This window comes from Aotus nancymaae, unplaced genomic scaffold (genome assembly GCF_030222135.1).
Source record: "Aotus nancymaae isolate 86718 unplaced genomic scaffold, 86718_ANA_hifiasm-v0.15.2.pri h1tg000004l, whole genome shotgun sequence".
In the NCBI taxonomy this organism is placed as follows: Eukaryota; Metazoa; Chordata; class Mammalia; order Primates; family Aotidae; genus Aotus; species Aotus nancymaae.
The window spans coordinates 65,511,413-65,532,994 of record NW_026988415.1 but is presented as its reverse complement, the minus strand read 5'-3'; the positions used below and the strand labels follow the sequence as shown (position 1 = coordinate 65,532,994).

At 37.9% G+C, this 21,582-nt stretch overlaps 1 protein-coding gene across 2 annotated transcripts in view; it reads right to left on the bottom strand.

The window, feature by feature from the left end:
- CYSLTR1 (cysteinyl leukotriene receptor 1) overlaps positions 1-20,767 on the bottom strand; it is a 61,847-nt gene extending 41,080 nt beyond the window's left edge. The window contains exon 1 of one of the 2 annotated variants that reach the window (XM_012455749.2): positions 20,304-20,767. The gene's annotated coding sequence lies outside the window, so the exon portion shown is untranslated. The remainder of the gene's footprint in view (positions 1-20,303) is intronic. The other variant, XM_012455748.2, reaches the window with a different exon arrangement.
- Positions 20,768-21,582: the final 815 nt, after the last annotated feature.

The following is a 21,582-nucleotide window of genomic DNA, read 5'->3' as shown; positions in this document are numbered from 1 at the left end:
GATCTTTGACAAAATTGACAAAAATAAGTAACAGGAAAGGACTCCCTATTCAAAATGGTGCTGGGATAACTGGCTAGCCATATGCAAAATAATGGATCCTATACCTCTCACTATATTAAAAAATTAACTGAAGATGAATTATAGTTTTACATGGAAGACCTTGAACTATAAAAATACTAGAAGAAAACCTAGGAAATACCCTTCTTGACATTGACTTTGGCTAAGAATTTTTGGCTAAGTCCCCAAAAGCAATTCCAACAAAAACAAAAATACACAAGTAGAACCTAATTTAATGAAAGAATTTCTGCAAAGCAAAATAAATTACCAACAGAGTAAATTGACAGCCAACAGAATGGGAGAAAATATTTGCAGAATGTGTGTCTGACAAAGGTGTAATATGCAGAATCTATAAGAAACATAAATCAATAAGCACACAAAAATCCAATTTAAAAACGGGTAAAGTAGAATGATTTGTCATTGCCCATGCCTATGTCCTGCATGGTATTGCCTAGGTGTTCATCTAGGGTTTTTATGGGTTTAGGTCTTCTGTTTAAGTCTTTAATCCATCTTGAGTTAATTTTTGTATAAGGTGCAAGGAAGGGGTCCAGTTTCAGTTTTCTGCATATGGCTAGCCAGTTTTCCCAACACCAATTATTAAACAGGAAATCCTTTCCCCATTGCTTGTTTTTGTCTGGTTTGTCAAATAGCAGATGGTTGTAGATGTGTGGTGTTATTTCCAAGGCCTCTGTTCTGTTCCATTCATCTATATCTCTGTTTTGATACCAGTACCATGCTGTTTTGGTTACTGTAGCCTTATAGTATAGTTTGAAGTCAGGTAGCGTGATGCCTCCAGGTTTGTTCTTTTTGCTTAGGATTGCTTTGGCTATAGAAGCTCTTTTTTGGTTCCATATAAAATTTAAAGTATTTTTTTTTTCTAATTCTGCGAAAAAAATCAACGGTAGCTTGATGGGGATAGCACTGAATTTATAAATTACTTTGGGTAGTATGACCATTTTCACAATATTGATTCTTCCTATCCAGGAGTATGAAAAAATTTTACATTTGTTTGATTCATTATCTCCCACTGGGTTCCTCCCACAACATGTGGAAATTATAGGAGTACAATTCAAGAAGAAATTTGGGTGGGGACATAGCCAAACTATACTACCAGCCATAAAACAGAAATCGTGTCATGTCATTTCCAACAACATGGATAAACCTAGAGGGCATAATGTTAAGTAAAATAATCCAGGATAGAAAGACAAGCTCCACATGATCTTACTTGTATGTGGAATCTAAAAAAGTTGATTTCATAGAAATGGAGAGTAGAATAGTGCTTATCGGAGGCCGTGGAGGGGTTGGGGGAAGAGGAACTGCAAGTGGCTTGTTAATGGGTACACGGTTACAGATGGATATGAAGAATAAGTTTTAGTGTTCTGTTACACAGTAGGGTACTACAGGAAATAACATTGTAGTGTATAATGCAAGATAGCTAGACAAGAAGAATTTAAATGTTATTACCATAAAAATGATCAATTCTTCATATATATATATATTTCATTGTACTTTAGGTTCTGGGGTACATGTGCAGAACATGCAGGATTGTTGCATAGGTACATACATGACAATGTGGTTTGCTGCCTCCATCTCCCCATCACCTATATCTGGCATTTCTCTCCATGTTATCCCTCCCCAACCTCCCTATCCCTCACTGTCCCTCCCCTATTTCCCCCCAACAGACTCCAGTGTGTGATGCTCCCCTCCCTGTGTCCATGTGTTCTCATTGTTCAACACCCACCTATGAGTGAGCACATGCGGTATTTGATTTTCTGTTCTTGTGTCAGTTTGCTGAGAATGATGGTTTCCAGATTCATCCATATCCCTACAAAGGACACAAACTAATCGTTTTTTATGGCTGAATAGTATTCCATGGTGTATATGTGCTACATTTTCCTTGTCCAGTCTATCATTGATGGGCATTTGGGTTGGTTCCAAGTCTTTGCTATTATAAACAGTGCTGCAATGAACATACGTGTGCATGGGTCTTTATAATAGAATGATTTATAATCCTTTGGATATATAACCAGTAATGGGATTGCTAGGTCAAATGGAATTTCTATTTCTAGGTCCTTGAGGAATCGCCACACTGTCTTCCACAATGGTTGAACTAATTTACACTCCCACCAACAGTGTAAAAGTGTTCCTATTTCTCCACATCCTCTCCAGCATCTGTTGTCTCCAGATTTTTTAATGATCACCATTCTAACTGGCGTGAGATGGTATCTCAATGTAGTTTTGATTTGCATTTCTCTAATGACTAGTGATGATGAGCATTTTTTCATATGTTTGTTGGCATCATATGTGTCTTCTTTTGTAAAGTGTCTGTTCATATCCTTCACCCACTTTTTAATGGGTTTCTTATTTTTTTTCTTATAAATCTGCTTTAGTTGTTTGTAGATTCTGGATATTAGCCCTTTGTCAGATGGGTAGATTGCAAAATCTTTTTCCCATTCTGTTGGTTGCTGGTTCACTCTAATGATTGTTTCTTTTGCTCACAGAAGCTCTGGAGTTTAATTAGATCCCATTTGTCTCATTTGGGTTTTGTTGCCAATGCTTTTGGTGTTTTAGTCATGAACTCCTTGCCTATGCCTATGTCCTGAATGGTTTTGCCTAGCTTTTCTTCTAGGGTTTTTATGGTGTTAGGTCTTTTGTTTAAGTCTTTAATCCATCTGGAGTTAATTTTAGTGTAAGGTGTCAGGAAGGGGTCCAGTTTCTGCTTTCTTCACATGGCTAGTCAATTTTCCTAACACCATTTATTAAACGGGGAATTAATTCCCCATTGCTTGTTATTGTCATGTTTGTCAAAGATCAGATGGTTGTAGATGTGTGGCATTGCCTCTGAGGCCTATGTTCTGTTCCATTGGTGTGTATCTCCATTTTGGTACCAGTACCATGCTGTTTTGATTACTGTAGCCTTGTAGTGTAGTTTGAAGTCAGGTAGGCTCATGCCTCCAGCTTTGTTCTTTTTGCTTAGGATTGTCTTGGCTATGCATGTTCTCTTTTGGTTCCATATGAAGTTTAAGGTGTTTTTTTCCAGTTCTGTGAAGAAGGTCATAGGTAGCTTGATGGGGATAGCATTGAATCTATAAATTACTTTGGGCAGTATGGCCATTTTCACAATATTGATTTTTCCTAACCATGAGCATGGAATGTTTTTCCATCTGTTTGTGTTCTCTCTTATTTTGTTGAGCAGTGGTTTGTATAAACCAAATATTATCAGCGATAGAGAGGCACCAATACAATAATAGCTGGAGACTTCAACACCTCACTTTCAGCATTGGACAGATCTTCAAGACAGAAAACCCACAAAGAAACAGCAGGCTTTATTTCCACTATAAAGCAAATGGATCTAATAGATATTTACACAATATTTCCTTCAATGGCTTTAGTATGTATATTCATTTCCTCAGTACATGGATTATCCTCAAGGATAGAACATATGTTAGGTCAGAAAACAAGTCTTAAAACATAAAAAAATGAAATAATTTCCAGTAACTTCTCTGACCAACATATGTGATATGACAAAGGCAGTACTAAGAGGGAAGTTTATAGCTAGGTTCCTACATCAAAAAAGAAGAAAAACATTAAATAAACAATTTAATAATGTATCTTAAAGAATTAAAGAAGTAAGAGCAAACAAACACCAAATTAGGAGAAGAAAAGAAATAATAAATATCAGAGCATAAATAAAGTAAATTTAAATGAATAAAACAATTCAAAAGATTAATGAAACAAAATTCTGGTTTCTTGAAAAAGTAAACAAAATAGACAAAACTTTAGACATGCCAACTAGAAAAAAAGGAAATCCAAATAAAATCGGAGATGAAAAAGGAGACATTACAACTGATATCTCAGCAATTGAAAGGATCAATAGTGGGTATTATGAGCAAGTATGTCATAAAACTGGAAAATCTAGAAGAAATGAACAAATTCCTAGACACGTACAACCTACCAAGAATGAACCATGAAGAAATCGCAATTCTGTACAGATAAATAACAAATAATAAGACCAAAGTCATAATAAAATGTCTCCCAGCAAAGAAGAGCACAGGATCCAAAGACTTCACTGCTGAATTTTGCAAACATTTAAAGAACTGATACTAATTCTACTCAAACTATTCTGAAAAATAGAGGAGAAGGAGTGCCTATAAACACATTAAAGAAGGCCAGTATTACCCTGATACTAAAACCAGACAAAGATATATCTAAAGAAGAAAATTACAGTCTAATATCTCTGAGGAATATTGATGCAAAATCCTCACAAAACACTGGCAAACCTAATTCAACAATACATTACAAAGTTCCTTCATCATGACCAAGTAGGACTTATTTCTGAGATGCAAGGATGGTTCAACATATGCAAGTCATTCAATGTGTACATCATATCAACAGAATGAAGGACAAAAACAATATGATCATTTCAATTTATACAGAAAATACATTTGCTAAAATTCAGCATCCCTTTATAATAAAAACTCAAAGAACTGGGGATAGAAGAAACATACCTCAATCTAATAAAAGCCATATATAACAGATCCACAGCTAGTATCTTATTTAATTGGGTTAAAGCTGTAAGCCTTTCTTCTAAGATCTAAAACATGACAAGGATGCCCACTTTCACCACGATTATTCAACATCGTATTGGAAGTTCTAGCTAGAGCAATCAGACAATAGAAAAACAAAAGGCATCCATCCAAAATGGAAATGAAGAAGTCAAATTATCCCTGTTTGCAGATGATATGATTTTATACTTGAAAAAATGTTAGGACACCACCAACAAACCATTAGAACTGACAAATTCAGTAAAGTTGCAGGATACAAAATCAACATAAAATAATCTGTGGCATTTCTATATGCCCAGAGTAAACCACCTGAAAATAAAATAAAAATGTAATCCTGTTTACAATAGCCATGAATAAAATTAAATACTTAGGAATTTAACCAAGCATTAACTTTGTATGATGAAAACTATAAAACACTGATGAAAGAAGTTGATGAAGACATTAAAAAATGGAAAGCTATTTCATGTTCATGAATTGGATGAATCAATATTGTTAAAATGTCCTCACTACCTTAAGCAGTCTATAGATTCAATAAAATTCCTATCAAAATACCAATTATATTTTTCAAAGAAATAGATAAAAATACTAAAATTTATATGGAATCACAAAAGACCCAGAATAGCCTAAGCAAAATGTACAAAACTGGAGGAATCACCTCCCCTGACTTCAAATTATACTACAGAGTTATAGTAACCAAAACAGCATGGTACCTGCATAAAAACAGGTACATACACCAACGGAACAGAATTAAAAAAAAACCCAGAAACAAATCCACACATCTACAGTGAACTCATTTTTGACAAAGGTACCAAGAACATGCACTGGAGGAATAGACAGTCTCTTCAATAAGTGGGGCTGGGAAAACTGGATATACATATACAGAAGAATAAAACTAGACCTCTATCCCTCACCATATGCAAAAATCAAATCAAAATGAAAACATTAAATCTAAGACCTGAAACTACAATTCTACTACAAGAAAACATTGGGAAAACTCTCCAGGACATTGATGTGGGAAAAATTTCTTGAGTAATACCCCAAGAGAACAAGCAACCAGAGCAAAAATGGTCAAATGGAATTACATCAAGTTAAAAAGCATATGTATATCAAAGGCAACAATCAACCAAGTGAAGATGCCACCCGCAGAATGGGATAAAATATTTGCAAACTACCTCCTCTGATAAGAAATTAATAACCATATATATAAGGAGCTCAAAGACTCTACAGGAAAAAAACTAATAGTATAATTTAAAAATGGGCAAAAGATTTGAAAAAAACATTTCTCAAAAGGAGACATACAAATGGAAAGCAGGCATATGAAAAGTTGCTCAACATTGATCATCAATGAAATGCAAATCAAAACTACAATGAGATATAATTTCACCCCATTTAAAATGGCTTATATCCAAAAGACAGGCAATAATGAAATGCTGGTAAGTTGCAGAGAAAAGGGAACCTTTATACACCATTGGTGGAAAGGTAAATTAGTACAATCACTATGGAGAACTGTTTGGAGGTTACTCACCAAACTAAAAATAGAACCCCCATATATCCAAAAGAAAGGAAATTAGTATATCAAAGAGATATCTGCACTCCCATGTTTTTTGCAGCACTGTTTACAATAGTCAAGATTTTGAAGTAACCAAAGTGTCCATTAACAGATGAAAAGATAAAGAAAATGTAGGCATATACACAGTGGAGCACTATTCAGTCATAAAAAAACAATGAAATCCTGTCATTTGTGACAACATGGAAGGAACTGGAGATAATTATGTTAAGTGAAATAAGTCAAGTAAAGAAAGACAAACATTGCATGTTGTTATTTGTGGGATCTAAAAATCAAAACAGTTGAACTCATGGAGATAGAGGGTGGAAGGACAGTGTATTAGTTCATTCTCATACTATTATAAATACCTGAGATTGGGTAATTTCTAAAGGAAAGAGGTTTAATGGACTCACAGTTCTGCATGTGTGAGGAAGCCTCAGAAAACTCACAATTATGGTGGAAGGTGAAGGAGAAGCAAGTACCTTCTTCACAAGACAGCAGGAAAGAGAGAAAAGAGGGGAAACTGTCTCATATGAAACCATCAATTCTCATGAGAACTCACTCAGTATCATGAGAACAGCATGGGGAGGACTGCCTTTATGATCCAATCACCTTCCAACAAGTCCCTCTCTTGACATGTGGGGATTCCATTTCAAGATGAGATTTGGGTGGGGACACAATGCCAAACCAGGTACGATAGTTACCAGAGACTGAGAGGGGTAGTGGGAAGGTCTGGGGGCTGTGGGGATGGTTAATGGATACCAAAAAAATAGAAAGTAGGAGTAATACCTACTATTTGATGGCACAATAGGGTGACTGTAGTCAATAATAATTTAATTGTGCATTTTAAAAAAACCTAAAAGAGTATAATTTGATTGTTTGTAACATAAAAGATAAGTGCTTGAGGGGATGGATACCTTATTCTTCGTGATGTGATTATTCTGTATTTCATGCCTGTGTCAAAACATCTCATGTATCCCATAAATATATACACCTACTATGTACCCACAGAAATTAAACATTAAAAAATTAAAAAATAGTAATTTGTGTATTTACCTCATCTTTACCTGTGAATTATCGACTTTTACGAGGATCAAGGTCAGATCTAATTAATATGTATAGTTTCTGCAGAACCTAGGAAGGAACATTATACTTAGTGCCCAGTAAATGTGTTGAATCAGACTAACTCATGTCAGAATTGCCTTATCGAGGTACATTAGGCCTATAGGTCATTTATTATATTATTTTCTCTTTCTTTTGGTGTAATTCTTGAAAAAGTAAGATAAATTTTTTTCAGAATATTCTACAAAAGCAAAAATTAATAAGCACAACTTCATTCAAGAGCTAAATTTAAGCTGCTTGCTCCTCATTCAACAAAAGTTATAGCTATGTCTAAAAACTGAAATGATTTACTGGGAATGAGTTGAAAGTAAGGCCAGTAGGTTCAACTAGATTGCAAATTCCTTCTAAGGAGGAATTTTGTCTTCATGCCTTCTCATTCAAGTATTTTACTTCCACTTACATTTTCTCATTTTTCCTCTAGAGCAGTTTTCATAGTCATCTGCATGTACAGCATGAAAACAATAAATGACTAGTGAGATTCTATGTCTTTCTTCATGGAGAACATTATATTTTTAACCTATGTCAGTAGAATGTGCCCTTTGTTATTCTAAGGATAAGTGCCAGTTTGAGTCAGAAGGGATCTTTGAGATGTGTACCAATAGACTTTTACATGTGAAAAAGTAAGATTCAAAACCTGGTGATGGGATTGGAGTGGCAATGACTTCTTTAAGAGCACATAGCTAGGGCTGGGAGTAGAACACAGGCATTATGGCCATCAGAGCAGTTCTACTACCATACTGCCTCCCTCATTCTCACTCTTACTTTTGATCTCCCTTCATTAATAACACATTTTCAGACAGTCAATTGAGGTAATCACTGCAGACAAAATCTGTACAAGGCCAAGGTTTGGTCCTCAGTTATGTACTTCTATTTTTCCCTTGGAATATTTATCAACTTTCCTGGTTTAAAAAAATAACTTTTGAAGAAGACTTAGCTAGAAAACAGGGCTAACGTGCATATCTCACTTGGATGAACAGAACAGTGTATGGAGAATCAAACCGCAAACTTTTGCTTGAAGAACCACTGCGGGAACATACTGGGAAAACCAAAAGAACTCAAAGATCCTTTGAAGGAATTGGCATGCCATTATAAATTCCGTAAGTCTAGTGAAAACCTGTGAGTTCCCAAAGAGTGAGAGGGTGAAAACCTGCCTCTGAACAGATATCCTCACTGGGGAATTTGAAAGTCCAGATCATGGGAGGATTTAACCTTACCTAGGCCTGGAACGGATTTAGGATGCCATGGAAATATAAAAGTAAAAGTAGCAGTGGGAAGAGCCTTATAGGCACTCCATTCTCCACCTTGAGCCCAGTGATGCCATCCCTGACTGTATCTCACAGGGGCCTTTGGAGAAGGCACCCACTGGAATTAGGGAGGGGTCACAGGGTGTAAGAAGCTTCCAACTGAATTTTGCAGCAATTTTAACTGGGCACTAACTTTCTTGAGCAGGAGCCAGGGAACAAATGGGAACTGCTGCAGATATGAATGCAGGAGCCACAGCTGACATTGTGGGCAGATAGGGAAGGGCAAGACCTGAAAGCTCAGTTTGCTTGCTCAGCGGGGAAGCTTATGGCCTGGGACAAGGCCTGAGTTTTGCACAAGCAGGCTGCCTGGATCTAAACTTGGCACTGTTAATGGAACACTGTGGGAGTGAGGCTGGCCTTGCCAACTGTGTGAGAGGTGGGTGAGGCCTTTCACTACCAGCTATCCCCACTTCTTTGGCGAACTATATGGCACAACAGAAGCAGCCATAATCCCCTCTGGAACATAACCCTATTGGCCTGAGAACGACATCTCCATCCCTCATGGTGGCTTTGGCAAGCACCGCCTAAGGAGAGTCTGAGCTCACACTTGCCTAACCCTGCCCACAGCTGATACTATTTCTCTACTTGCTCTGGTAGATGAACACAAAAGACATATACCTTTGAGAGCTTTATGGACTTACCATCACCTGAGTAATGAGAATACCTCCCGTGGCCAACATAGGGCAATCTGATATCCCACTGCTAATACTACAGCTGGTGCTCTTTTGCAAGCACCACCTCCTGGCTGGAGGCCAACCAATTCAGGATATTACAGGAACACATGGCAGAATAACCCTGCTCCTAGGAAGAAGAAAACAACAGCAAATACCACTACCTGCAAGGTCCTGGCTAACCAGAGGTCCTGAGTCTGTCCACTATACAACTTCACTGCTAGCATAACTAGCATTTGAGAAAGCCAGCACGCTAATCATATCTACAACCAAGGACTCTCACAGAGCCTACCTCACTCCCTTACCACCTCAACCACAGCAGGTGCTGGTATCCATGGTTGGGAGATCTGAAGACAGATAACCTCACAGGACTTTTTGCAGACATTTCCCAGCACCAGCCTGGAGCTTGGTATTCCCACTGGGTGGACAGACCAAGAAGAGTAGTAACAATCACGGCAGTTTGGCTCTATGAAGCCCCATCCTTAGGGGAAGGGGGAGAGCACCACATCAAGGGATCACCTTGTGGTACAAAAGAATCTGAACAGCAGGACTTGAGTTCCAGATCTTTCCACTGGTGGGTGGTTTCTCACAGCAGAGGCACAATTGCAGTGCTGGGTACAGTAGGGTAAGTGTGCACCTATACCCCAACAGGCCGGTAGTCTCTGTGATCATGAAGGAATGTGGAGAAGGGGTTCTTGTTTCTCTCTGGCACTCCACTGCAGACACAGCTGGGGCTTCCCCCACAGGAATGCAGTGTGGAGACACCTACAGATAGCCTTTCTGGAAAAATCCAGGGTGAGCACAGCCCCACAGAAGGAGCACAGTCCAGATTCAGGCCTGCACAAGAGGCAGTCACAATTCCTTCCTATTTGGAATGTTAACATTTCTATAGATGAAAGGAGATGCCTTTCTGATCTGAATAACTGAAATACTAGAACAGGAGTGAGGCTGTGAGGCAAATAGCTTTCCTGAAGACCTGGCAGAAAAGCTTAGGTAGCTCCCACTCTTCACACTGATAAAACCTTAGCACATCTAATTGAGAGCTCCCACAGACACCCTCATCAAGGCTGCGACCTTGGCCCACTGTGGGATATTACATCTACCTGTTTGCCTTAGCCACGCCTGGTGCCTACCCAGGGTTACCTCCCTGATTGTCCTGAAGACTGAATTATCAACTCAGTAAATAAAACACTGGAAAAAATTAAATAAATGAATAAAGTGTACACCATGAGAGAATGTGATAAGCTTTGAGAGATCCCTGCCATTTCAATTCCTTGGAGACAGTAAACTTGATCACACTCCAAGAACATAACTACTACAATCAACATTGGGAAAAGTCAATGCACAAAGACTCTATAACTAAGGATCTCATATAGAGTAAGCATCAAGAATCAAATTACGCTAAAATAAACATTAAAGTCAGATCCTTAAGAGGGACAAAACACCCCAAATCCAAAAACCCACAGTACAATAAAAAATAAATTCAATAACAATTTTAAGAAACAGACTACTCAGATGAGAAGAAATCAGGAGTAATTCTGGTAATATGACAAAACAGAGTTCAGTAGTACCCCCAGAAGTTCACACTAGCTCTGCAGCAATAGATCCAAATCAAGAAGAAATCTCTGAATTGCCAGATAAAGAATTCAGATTATTAAGCTATGCAAGGAGATATCAGAGAAAGGTGAAAACTAACTCAAAGAAATTTAAAAAAAACAGGATATGAATAAAAAATTTTACAGAAAAATAGATATCTTAAAAAACAATCAACTTCTGGAAATGAAAGACACATTTTGAGAAATACAAAATGCAGTGGAAAGTTTCAAGAATAGGCTAGAACAAGTAGAAGAAAGAACTTCAGAGCTAGAAGACACAGCTTTTGAATTAATGAATCAGACTAAGACAAAGAAAAAAGAATAAAAAAAATGAACAAAGCCTCCAAGAAATTTGGGATTATGTTAAATGGCCAAACCTAAGAATAATTGATGTTCCTGAGGAAGAAGAGAAATCTAAAAGTTTGGAAATCTTATTTGAGGGAATAATTGAGGAAAATTTCCCTGGCCTTGCTAGAGATCTAGACATCCAAATACAAGGAACTCAAGGAACTACTGGGAAATTAATTGCAAAAAGATCATCACATTAGGTAACCTATGAAGGAAAATCTATCATCAGATTAACAGCAGATTTCTCAGCAGAAACCTTAGAGCCACAAAGAATTGGGGACCTATTTTTAGCCTACTTGAACAAAATAATTTTCAGCTATAAATTTTGTATCCAGAAGACCTAAACTTTATAAATGAAGGAGATATAAAGTGGTTTTCAGACAAACAAATGCTGAGAGAACTCTTCACTACCAAGCCAGCACTGTAAGAAATGCTAAAACAGTCTCTTTGTAGGTCATTGTCATTAAGAACTTGCATTATGTATCTGGGTGCTCCTGTGTTGGGTGCATATATAGTTAGGATAGTTAGCTCTTCTTGTTGCATTGATCCTTTTACCATTATGTAATGCCCTTCTTTGTCTCTTTTGATTTTTGTTGGTTTTAAGTCCATTTTATCAGAGACTAGGATTGCTACCCCTGTTTTTATTGCACTCCATTTGCTTGGTAAATCTTCTTCCATCCTTTATTTTGAGTCTATGTGAGTCTTTGCATGTGAGATGGGTCTCCTAAATACAGCACACTGATGGGTCTTGACTTTTTATCCAGTTTGCCAGTGTGTGTCTTTTGATTGAGGCATTTAGGCCATTTACATTCAATGTTAATATTGTTATGTTTGAATTTGATCCGCCATTTTGTTACTGGCTGGTTGTTTTGCCCATTAGTTGACGTGTTTTCTTCATTGTGTGGTTGTTCTTCACCATTTGGTACATTTTTGCAGTGGCTGGTACTGGTTGTTCCTTTCCATGTTTGGTACTTCCTTTGGTAGCTCTTGTAAGGCAGGTCTTGTAGTGATGAAATCTCTCTCTCAGCAATTGCTTGTCCGTAAAGGATTTTATTTCTCTTTCACTTATGAAGCTTTGTTTGGCCGGATATGAAATTCTGGGTTGAAAGTTCTCTTCTTTAAGGATGTTGAATATTGGCCCCCACTCCCTTCTAGCTTGTAGGGTTTCTGCTGAGAGATCTGCTATGAGTCTGATGGTCTTTCCTTCGTGGGTGACTTGACCTTTCTCTCTGGCTGCCCTTAGGATTTTTTCCTTCATTTCAACCCTGGTGAATCTGACAATTATGTGCCTTGGGGTTGTTGGTCATTAGAGAAATGCAAATCAAAACGACATTGAGATACCATCTCATGCCAGTTAGAATGGCGATCATTAAAAAATCCTCAGCATGTAGATGGCCTCCAGCATCTACATGACATGATAGATGCTGGAGAGGATGTTGAGAAATAGGAACACTTTTACACTGTTGGTGGAAGTGTAAATTAGTTCAACCATTGTGGAAGCCAGTGTAGCAATTCCTCAAGGATCTAGAAATAGAAATTCCTTTTGACCCAGCAATCCCATTACTGGGTATATACCCAAAGGATTATAAATCATTCTATTATAAAGACACATGCACAGGTATGTTCGTTGTAGCACTGTTTACAGTAGCAAAGACCTGGAACCAACCCAAATGCCCATCAGTGATAGACTGGACAAAGAAAAGGTGGCGCATCTACACCATGGAATACTATGCAGCCACAAAAAGGAATGAGATCATGTCCTTTGCAGGGACATGGATGAACTGGAAACCATCATTCTAAGCAAACTGGCACAAGACCAAAAAACCAAACACTGCATGCTCTTACTCATAAGTGGGTGTTGAACAATGAGAACACATGGACACAGGGAGGGGAACATCACACACTGGGGCCTGGTGGGGGAAGACTAGGGGAGGAATAGCAGGGGGTGGAGGGATTGGGGAGGGATAGCATTAGGAGAAATACCTAATGTAGATGACAGGGCGATGGATGCAGCAAAACCCACCATGGCACGTGTATACCGATGTAACAAACCTGCATGTTCTGCACACGTACCTCAGAACCTAAAGTATAATAATAATAAAAAAGAACTGAAAACAAAACTACTGTTTGATCCAACAATATCACTACTTGGTTTCTATCCAAAGGAAAAGAAGTCATTATATGAAAAAGACACATGCATATGCATGTTTATAGCAGCACAATTCACAAGTGCAAAAATATGGAACCAGCCTAAATGCCCATTAACCAATAACTGTATAAAAATGTGATGTATATACACCATGGAATACTGCTCAGCCATAAAAATAAATGATATTATGGTATTTGCAGCAATCTGGATAGCGTTGGAGACCATTATTCTACATGAAGTAACTCAGGAATGGAAAACCAAACATTGCATATTCTTACTTAAATGTGGGAGATAAGCTGTGAGAATGCAAAGATTTATGAATGATATAATGGACTTTGGGGATTTGGGGAAGGGGGTAAGGGGGTGAGGAATAAAAGATGACACATTGGATACAGTGTACACTGTCTGTGTGATGTGTGCACCAAAATCTCAGAAATCACTACCAAAGAACTTATCTATGTAACCAGAAACCACCTGTTCCCCCAAAACTATTAAAATTACATAAATTTAAAAGACCTAGAGACAGAAATACCATTTGACCTAGCAACCCCAAAACTGGATATATACCTGAAGGAATATAAATCCGCTTGTTATAAAGACACATGCATGCGTATGTTCATTGCAGCACTATTCACAATAGCAAAGACATGGAATCAACCTAAATGCCTGTCAATGATAGACGGAATAAAGAAACTGTGTGACATATACAGCATGGAATACTATGCAGACACCGAAAAGAATGAGATCATGTCCTTTAGGGACATAAATGGAACTGGAGGCCATTATCCTTAGCAAACTAATGCAGGAACAGAAAATCAAATACCATATGTTCTCACTTATAAGTGGGAGGTAAATGATGAGAACACATGGACACATATAGGGGAACAACACACACTGGGGCCTATTGGAGGGCGGAGGGTGGTAAGAGGGAGAGGATAAGGAAATATAAGGGATATTAGGCTTAATACCTTGGTTATAAAATAATCCGTACAACAAATCCCCATGATCCACATTTACCTATGTAACAAACCTTCACATCCTACACATGTACTCCTGAACTTAAGAAGTTAAAAAGAAAACTTCCATGTGAATGACAGATCTCTGTTCATCACAGTCACAAATGACTTACCTAAACTTTAGTCTCTCATTTTCAGCTGATAATTGGATTGCTCTACTTGGATCTCTTGCCTTTAAAAAAATTTCAAACATGTTTTCAAACAAATACATCCTGCTCTTCAAAATTAACTTCCCTATTGTTTTTTTCAATGACAGTAATAGTCTTCCAGTTACTCAGGCATAGACAGTCATCTTTGACTCAACATCATCCTTATTTTATCCCTCATCAAGTGCTGTTGATTCTTATTTTGCAATACCTCCTGACCCTTTCTTTCTTTCTTTCTTTTTTTTTTTACCAACTTAGTTCAGCATCCTTATCTCATTATGCCTTACCTTCTTGAGGTGATCTATGCATCCTCTTTCACATTTACATAATCAAGAGGTGAACCTGGCAAATTTCTACTTACACTTCAAGATTTAGATTGAAGTTATAATTCTCTATGAATACTCCCATGTGCATAGTTCTATTCTTTCATTTATTACAGTGCTGTAATTACACTTTTTGCTTACATGTCTGTCATACACATTTAGACAGTAAGCTCATTAGTGGCAGTGAGTTGCTTTATTCATTTTTTGCTCTTTTCCTCTCCTAATTGGGCAACTTGGAAGAGTAACTGTGTGGTTTTAAGAGCTTTTGAGTAATAGAGTATCTAATTTCCCAGGGCAGATGTCTAGGGGCAGAGGAAGGAGCATGTTTGTGTGTGTGTGTGTGTGTAAATGTGGGTGCTGTTATGCAAGAATCTAAATAATGGTGTAAAGTGATAGTAAAATGTAGATACAGCTAGTATGGTTGAATCTATTTAAAAGAAACCTGAAAATTCACAAAGAGTGCAGGGGACCGTGAATCATGAATGGACACTTTACAAATCACCAGAGAAGAAAGGAAAGGGAGTGGAACAGATTGAATCTACACATTTGAGCAGAAAGGGAAGGCAAAGATCTTAAAACAAAGAAGGCATAAATGGTCTGGTGGGGCTGGAGGAGAGTTCAAAAGTGAACTATGTCAGTGACAAATGGAAATCCAAAGACTCAACTAAGGAAGTGTTTGATTATAGGGTCTGAGTGGGACTGATGGGTGTTTTTGGATTAAACCAACAGCAGAGACAAAAAGATTAAATCAGTATCTGGAGGTGCTTTTATGATTACTAAGTTATATGCCTCCCAAGATTTCCTTTACCTTTCTAGTAAATACTGGCAAGCACCGGATAGTCTGTGTGTTGGAGGACTGCCAACAGAAGTGGGGTGATGAGGGCAAGGCCAAAGCAGAAGAGGAAGTGGGGAGGATGGGACTCAGGGCTCCTAAAACTGATACTTCCTTTTCTTCTGCTGAGCAGCGACAGGATGCAGAAAACATATTTTAAGAGGGTGCAGATCAGTGGAGCCCTGTTTTTATTTGAGCAACTCCCCAGTGGCCTCTTTCCACCTCTCCATGTAGCCTATTGCTGTCAAATGAAAACAAGTTGGTTGTGCCATCCTGTAATTCTGAGCTCAGGGAAGGTAGGGACAATACTGTATTAATCTTTTGATACAGTAGGCGCTCATTAATATTTGTTGAATTAATATCTGAATGAGTAGCAGAGTCAACAAATGTAAGTGTTTTATAAATTACAAAGCTCTGTAAAATGTAAGTTTTTATTATTCTCTTTCTTATTCATATAAGGCTCACCTACTTTGACCACACCAATCCACAATCATATCTCTCTTTGCACATAGGAAAATGTATATTTGATGTTTATTGAGTGATTGTTTATTGATTAACTAAAGTTACTCATCCTCTATGGAGATTTAATCTACAAACCATCAGGCTATACTAATGACCCCAGTGGCTTTCCTCCATGGTAGTAAAAGATTTGGGGGAGGAGGGCAGAAAGATCCTCCAATCTGTGATCACTTTAGCCCTATCATTACAGTAAGTAGCTTTCTTACTTGGTATTTTCAGAGATGTGCTGCTCACAGGGATATGCTTTTTGGGAATATATTTCCAAGGATATGTATTCTCATTGGTATTAAAAACTATGGGGGAAGTGATACTTTGTTGCTGACAGCTCTCAGGTGTTTCTTCTGTAGACTCTTATTCTCCTTAGGCAGAGAAGGTCAAACCCATCTATTCAGTCCATTCTGTTGGAATCTAAACACATGACACTGTCAAACCAAAAAGGACCTTGGATCGTGGCATTCAGAACTAATGACAGTGTATCTGTCCCCTTCCATTGTACTGTGCCAAAAATGCTTTATCCAGTGTAATGAAATTAAAAGGATGCATAAGACCAGACCTTAAGGGAAATGAAAGTTACCAAAAGGCAATAGAGATCTTGAGGAATGCATGAGTGTGGGTGACGGTGTATAATGGAGGATACTTTCAACCCTGGTTTGGGTGATAGAAATGTATTACGATCTACATACATACTTTTGAACTTTTTGTAAAGCACTAACTAGAGGGCCTACCTTTTCCCAGGAATACCTCTATAACTCTCTATCTAATTACCAGCAGCTTGGAATCTTCTGAAGTTCTGAGGTCATAGCTCACAGCTAACTCTGAGGCCTGCTTCTATCATCTTGGCAATTGGATGTCTGGCTCTTGCAAAATAATTGTTCTCTAGGAGATTGCTTTTTATTTAAGGTTCTTTGTCTTAAGTAAGAATTCAAATTCAGATCAAACATGAATGGTAACCAATTTGGAATGAAAAGAAGCTTTATTATCTTCTGAGGCCTGAACATTTCCTAGGAACTTTGGAATAAATATGTAAGACACATCTCAGATGGTTGAGTGTTGTTATTATTAGCTCAGTTCCACTTAGCTTGTTGAATCCATGACAACAGCAAGACAACCCTTTGTAAAAACAAACACTGTTAATCTAAAATATATGAGAAGTCTTAATAAGTCATATACTTTAGACATCTTGAAATGTTATTCAAAACTGGATATTTTTTCCCTTTTAGGGAAAAGGGATTGATAAGAACTAAAAGAATGCCCAAATATTTCCTATTTTTCCTTTAGCTTAAGGACCCTAAGTCTAGGTCTGAGCTCTTGTTTCTTTTCTATCAGTTACATTTAAGTAGGAGCTCAAATGTCTGGGTTGTATTGATTCTGCAAGCACTCTAAACAAGATGACATTTTATTCATCAAAAGGAAAATTAAGTATGTGTTAAATGTCCAAGGGCCTATTTACTCTTCTTTCTGTCTCTTTTCCTCTATTTCTGTAACAATCTCTTCCTAACTTATCCCCAATATTTAAAATATTTTTTCTTCTTTTTTCTCTCATATGTACCCAACCCCCAGTATAGAAGAAGGACTGTGAGGCACAAAGAAAGGAGAGGTCATGATGAGATGGAGTGGGATGAGACAGAATTAAGCAGCGGGCTAGAAGAATCTATACAGTGACCTTTTCTACTAATCCCTAAAGAATTCTTAATTAAAGGCAAAAGTAATTGTCATCTGAGGGTGTTTTAGCACCTTGATTGTAACATGAATTAATGGACCTAAGATGTCTGAATTTATCTAATCAAATTAGATAAAGGAATGGCTTCCTTTATTGCCTTTTCTGTAGGGATGAGGATATGTACTTCTTGCTATGAGTCTATCAGACTTCTTAGAAGGTTTATTTTTTTAATTGTTTTTATTTAATAGAGTCTTGCTCTGTCACTAGACTGGAGTGCAGTGGTGCAATCTCAGCTCACTGAAACCTCTGCCTCCGAGGTTCAATCCATTCGCCTGCCTCAGCCTCCTGAGTAGCTGGACTACAGGCGCATGCCACCATGCCCAGCTAATTTTTGCATCTTTAGTAGAGATGAGGTTTCACCATGTTGGCCAGGATGGTCTTGATCTCTTGACCTCGTGATCCACTCCCCTCAGCCTCCCAAAGTGCTGAGCCACTGCGCCCGGCCAGCAGTTTTATTTCTGCACTGCAAAGCAACTGGCGTATTGACTAATCTATCTTTTGTAGGGTTGACTAGTATAGATATATCTTTCAACAGTTTGCTCATATCTGATTGAACTGGGAAAGCTTTTCTCACTGACCCTTAAATCATACCACATAGATATTATTGAAATACAAATAACACTCTAGTGAGGGATAAAGTGACTTTAGGTCTTTTTGTTTTACACACACACACACACACACACACAACATACTTATATATTCTAAAAACGTATTTGTATTATAACCAAATCTGTGATTGAATAAGTGGTTTTATGAAAGAGTAGTGGGATATTGTGTTACATTCAGAACTTGGTGCAAAAAACTATTTTAATCCTTAGCATATAATACTAAGAATCAATGGGCTTGGTTAAAGTAGCAAGTAACGACAAAAGGTGGATAGTGCTTTCACAGAAATAATTCTTAAATACTACTCTTAAATATTTTATTCCTTTCAGAGTTCACGTTGAGGTGTGCATAAGTATTATTGGGCTAGTGGCAAGTATAATTCAGAGCGTTGGATCATACTGACAGGTCCTAAGAGTAGGATGAGATTGCTGAGACTTAAGAGTGATGTCCCTGACCTAGAAATAGAGTCTGGGGAGTGGAAGGTAGCTAGCCCTACTCTCTCCCCATGCAATCAGTTTTGTTATGTCTTTTATCCTCCTGGAATGAATGGAATTTAAACAAAATCCTTCTGATGGTGATTTCTATTTTCAAGTTGCTTTCAAATTTTATATTTATAATTTTAAGAGATTTAGAAAACATTACTATCAGCTCATTACTGCATTTGATACATGAACGAACTGAGAAATACTAATGGCTGTTAACTTGCCAGAGAACATGCAGTTGTTTACATGTCAAAGGAAGGGTGGACTCCCAGTTATCCCAGTTACCCAGTTTCTCTCCCACTGAAATCCATGCAGCAGGATAGTTTAGAGCAGCCACTGTTAGGTGTTAAGAACATGAGAATAACAAAATGGACCAAAGTAGAGGTTCATACAGGGCAATGTCTTTTAGGAGATTATGATAGTTCTCTTCATAGTATTGAATTCACAAGGTTGGGTATGTACCTTAAGAATCAGTGCCTTCCCTTTATTATCCTTTATTATTGACCAATTATACTGAAAATACAGATTCATAATTTTCTGTACTGTGGAAGAATCTTGCTTTTATGCCAGATAAATAGTTTCTAATGCATCAAAATTTCATTAAGGAAAGATAGTGAAAAATGAGGATGATTGTGGGTTAGGAATACATTAACATGCTAGATTAAGTCTAAAAGCAAATTGAAAACTTTTCTTAACTTACCATTATCTTTGTGCTCACTGGCTCCCAAACTGACTTATTTTATTTGAAGGAACCCTGATTCGCTGGTGTAGTCAATACTTAGGAGAACTGGGGAACATTCATAACAGGGACAGTAACACTTACCTTGTCTGAATTATAGGATGTTGAAAGGTTCAGGTGGGATAATAAATGTGAAACTACCTTGTGAAAATTTTACTCTCCACTGGTTTACCTTCAGTAGTCACTATATATTTATTTTCCATTTTGAAGGAAACTGCCACTATATTAGAGAAACTCCACTGAACTCAAAATGGAATTTGAAAATATGTCTTATATTTCTGGCTTAATTGCAAAGGCACTGGAGGCTTGTGGAGTGTCTCCTCTGTATTTTGCCACATTGAGCCCTAGCAGAAGCACTGAGCAATATTTATTGACAGACTGATCATATTATTAAATCTCTGGCTAAGAAATAAACCAGAAAGAATTCGTGCTAGCACCCAAACTTAAAGCAGGCTAGGCAGATAACTTATCCCCAAACTCCTGGGAATTTGCGAAAATTTACCATTAGCAACGTTTTACTAAATACTGTTCTGGTCCGAGTACTGAACAGAGAGTCTCCTTACCTGCTAACTTCAAGGTCCACAGTTTACTGTCCTTTTGCGTTTGCTCTCAGAAGCCTGCTCCAAGTCTTCAGTAAATTCAGTCTACAAGTCCTTGCAGAGCTAATCCTTGTTGGTGAGCTGCATAGAATCTGGATACTTTGTAAGGTCATAAAAGCACAGTCCATTCACAGAGTGCCTGCTCTTTAGGCAAGCTTCTTTTCAAAGATGAGGTGCTGCTATTTTTAAGAGGGGAAGGGCAGGGCACCTTTGCTAGCCAATATATAGAGATTCTTCTTCCTCTTTCAGATTAGGCTTCAAACTGTTAAAGCACTCCCGGAGTCTGACTTCGCTGGTGAAAGTGGGGGAGGGGAAGGGACAGAGAGGAAGGAAGAATAGAAACTGGAGATTTGCAAGTTGCGTGTATGTTTAGTAAACTTTTCTTCCTAGCTCCAGCAATACTATTCTCAGGAAATTATTCAGCTGCTCTACCATGGGAAGCAGGGAGGAGTGTTCTCTCTTCAGCTTAGTTCTCTCAGATTTCAATGATTGTGAGGTCATTAGACTATTTGTAGGTGGGGAAAGTTAATCCTGCCAGTAAATGCTAATATAACTGGCATTATATGAAACTTGATCTTAAGGAACATAAATTTCATCTATCTGTCTCTGTCTCTCTCTCTCCTTAATGACACTTGTGGCTCTATCCACATTCTAAAAAGCCTTTTCCTTTCTGGTTCCTTTTTGAGTTTTGTTTCCTGAAATCCTCATAACAATAAATTGCCTCCATTGGATTAAAACGGTTTTTTCTTTTTTTTGTGCCAGTGAAGATGATCTGGAATGATGGAGCTTGCTGTCAGTGGTTCCGTGTTTGGTATTTGGAGGATCAGGCAAGTGCTCTCGGCTTTCAGCTAGGCTCTGAGGTGTTAGAGCTGTGGGGTGCTCAGTCTGGCTTCTGGAGAATAGGGACATAGTAGTGTGGTATGTGCTGATTGAAGCCTGGGGCACCACTTTGATGTTACAAACCAAATTGATAAAACCGTGACGTGAATTTGTTACATCAATTATCTTGAATTATGTTAAGAAGATTCTGTATGGAGATGGACATAAATATGTTGCTTTTAACACTTTGTAAACATGCCCCATAACTAATAACTAGTTTTATGTACTTGTAAAATATGGGCCCAGCAGAAGCCTTCTGGCTTGCTACCTGCTGTAGGAACAAAGTCATTTACTCAAACTTTGCATCTTTAGGTACAAGAATTACCTCACAACCAACCTGGGGCAATGGCTCTAAGACTCCTTG